Raw genomic sequence first — 3,099 nt, 5'->3', positions numbered from 1 at the left:
TGTTTCCTTGAGTTGTCTGCCATCTCTAATGAGATTCTAGCAGCTTGCACCTCAAAGATCCCAAGTTTCTCCATTACAGAGAGTGGCATTAAGTTTATTCCTGACCCCAGGTCACACAGAGCCTTCTCAAAGGTCATGGTGCCTATGGTACAGGATATTAAGAATTTGCCTGGGTCATGTTTCTTTTGAGGTAATTTCTGCCTATCCAATGTATTTAGTTCATTGGTGAGCAAGGGAGGTTCATCTTCCCAAGTTTCATTACCAAATAATTTGGCATTCAGCTTCATGATTGCACCAAGGTATTTAACAACTTGCTCTTCAGTAATGTCTTCATCCTCTTCAGAGGAAGAATAATCATCAGAGCTCATGAAGGGCAGAAAGAGGTTCAATGGAATCTCTATGGTCTCTGGATGAGCTTCAGATTCCTTTGGTTCCTCAAAGGGATACTCCTTATTGGTCACTGGACGTCCCAGGAGGTTTTCCTCACTAGGATTCACGTCCTCCCCCTCCCTTGTAGGTTCGGCCATGATGGTTAAATCAATGGCCTTGCACTCTCTCTTTGGATTTTCTTCTGTATTGCTTAGGAGAGTACTAGGAGGAGTTTCAGTGACTCTTTTACTCAGCTGGCCCACTTGTGCCTCCAAATTTCTAATGGAGGACCTTGTTTAATTCATGAAACTTACAGTGGCCTTAGATAGATCAGAGACTATATTTGCTAAGCTAGATGGATTCTGCTCAGAATTCTCTGTCTGTTGCTGAGTGGATGATGGAAAAGGCTTGCTATTACTAAACTTGTTTCTTCCACCATTATTAAAGCCTTGTTGAGGCTTTTTTTGATCCTTCCATGAGAAATTTGGATGATTTCTCCATGAGGGATTATAGGTCTTTCCATAGGGTTCACCCATGTAATTCACCTTTGCTATTGCAGGGTTCTCAGGATCATAAGCTTCTTCTTCAGAAGATGCCTCTTTAGTACTGTTAGATGATTCCTTCAATCCATTCAGACTTTGAGAGATCATATTGACTTGCTGAGTCAATATTTTATTCTGAGCCAATATGGCATTCAGAGTATCAATTTCAAGAAGTCCCTTCCTCTGAGGCGTCCCATTACTCACAGGATTCCTTTCAAAAGTGTACATGAAATGGTTATTTGCAACCATGTCAATGAGTTCTTGAGCTTCTGCAGGCGTTTTCTTTAGGTGAATGGATCCACCTGCACAATGGTTCAATGACATCTTTGATAATTCAGACAGACCATCATAGAATATATCCAGGATGGTCCATTCTAAAAGCATGTCAGAAGGACACTTTTTGGTCAGTTCCTTGTATCTTTCCCAAGCTTCATAGAGGAATTCACCTTCCTTTTGTTTGAAGATTTGAACATCCACTCTAAGCTTACTAAGCTTTTGAGGAGGAAAGAACTTGGCTAAGAAAGCCATGACCAGCTTATCCCAAGAGTTCAGGCTATCCTTAGGTTAAGAGTCCAACCATATTCTAGCTCTGTCTCTTATAGCAAACGGGAAAAGCATGAGCCTGTAGACCTCGGGATCAACCCCATTGGTCTTAACAGTATCACAGATCTGCAAGAATTCAGTTAGGAACTGAAAAAGATCTTCTGATAGAAGTCCATAAAACTTGCAGTTCTGTTGCATCAGAGAAACTAATTGAGGTTTCAGCTCAAAGTTGTTTGCTCCAATGGTAGGGATTGAGATGCTTCTTCCATGTAAATTGGAATTAGGTGCAGTAAAGTCACCAAGCATCTTCCTTGAATTATTATTATTTTCGGCCATGTCTCCTTCTTTTTCGAAATTTTCAGTCAGATTTTCTCCAGAGAGTTGTGCTTTAACTTCCCTTAGCTTCCTCTTTAGAGTTCTTTCAGGTTCAGGATCAGCCTCAACAAGAATGTTCTTATCCTTGTTCCTGCTCATATGAAAAAGAAGAGAACACAAAAGAAAATATAGAATCCTCTATGTCACAGTATAGAGATTCCTTTATGTGAGTAGAAGAAGAAAAGAATAGGAGAAGAGAAATTCGAACACCAGGAGGAAGAGAGGGTTCGAATTTTTTTAGATGAAGAGAAGTGTTAGTAAATAAATAAAATAATTAGAAAGAGATGAGGGGGATGGAATTTTCGAAATTAATTGAAAAGAAAAGAATAATATTTTTGTTTTTAATTTAAAATTAAAGTTATAATTCGAAAATTAAAAAGAAAAATGAAATTACATTAAATTAAAGTTTAAAACAATTAGTTAATTAAAAAGAAATTTTGAAAAAGAGGGAAGTGATTTTCGAAAATTAGAAAAAGAGAGTTAGTTAGGTAGTTTTGAAAAAGATATGATTGAAATAGTAAACTTTTAAAATCAAACAAAAAGTCAAGTAGTTAATTGAAAAAGATTGGAAAATCAATTTTTTTTGAAAAAATAAGAAGTTAGAAAAGAGGTTAGAAAATATTTTAAAATTAATTTTGAAAAAGATGTAATTGAAATTTATTTTGAAAAAGATTTGAAAAAGAAATTTAAAAAGATTTGATTTTGAAAATTAAAGTTGATTACTTGACTAACAAGAAACAAAAAGATAGGATTTTAAAATTTAAAGATTGAACCTTTCTTACTAGGCAAGTAACAAACTTAAAAATTTTTGAATCAATCACATTAATTGTTAGTAGAGATTTTAAAATTAAGAAAAAGATTTTTGAAAATTAATTTTGAAAGTTTCGAAAATTATGAAAGAAAAATGAAAAAGATTTGATTTTTGAAAAAATTTGAAAAAGATAAGGTTTTTAAATTGAAAATTTGATTTGACTCATAAGAAACAACTAGATTTTAAAAAGTTTTGAAAAAGACAACTCAAATTTTCGAAAATTTATGAGAGAATAAGGGAAAGATATTTTTTTATTTTTTTGAATTTTAATAAGGAAGGAGAAAAACATCAAAAAGACTCAAGACATAAAAATTTTGGATCAAAACAAAGGAAACATGCAAGAACACTTTGAATGCAAAGATGAACACCAAGAACACTTTGAAGATTATGATGAACATCAAGTATGTATTTTTGAAAAATTTTTAATAAAAGAAAACACGCAAGACACCAAACTTATAA

At 33.8% G+C, this 3,099-nt stretch overlaps 1 non-coding gene across 1 annotated transcript; it reads left to right on the top strand.

The window, feature by feature from the left end:
• The first annotated feature begins 1,289 nt into the window (after positions 1-1,289).
• LOC148544257 (small nucleolar RNA R71) lies at positions 1,290-1,397 on the top strand. Its single transcript, XR_015902023.1, has one exon. It is a non-coding gene; the product is annotated as a small nucleolar RNA R71 (small nucleolar RNA).
• The last annotated feature ends 1,702 nt before the right edge of the window (positions 1,398-3,099 follow it).

The sequence above is a fragment of the Arachis ipaensis genome, chromosome B9 (assembly GCF_059453495.1).
Source record: "Arachis ipaensis isolate K30076 ecotype BB chromosome B9, ASM5945349v1, whole genome shotgun sequence".
In the NCBI taxonomy this organism is placed as follows: Eukaryota; Viridiplantae; Streptophyta; class Magnoliopsida; order Fabales; family Fabaceae; genus Arachis; species Arachis ipaensis.
The sequence above is the reverse complement of the archived record's forward strand: the minus strand, read 5'-3'. Positions and strand labels throughout refer to the sequence as shown.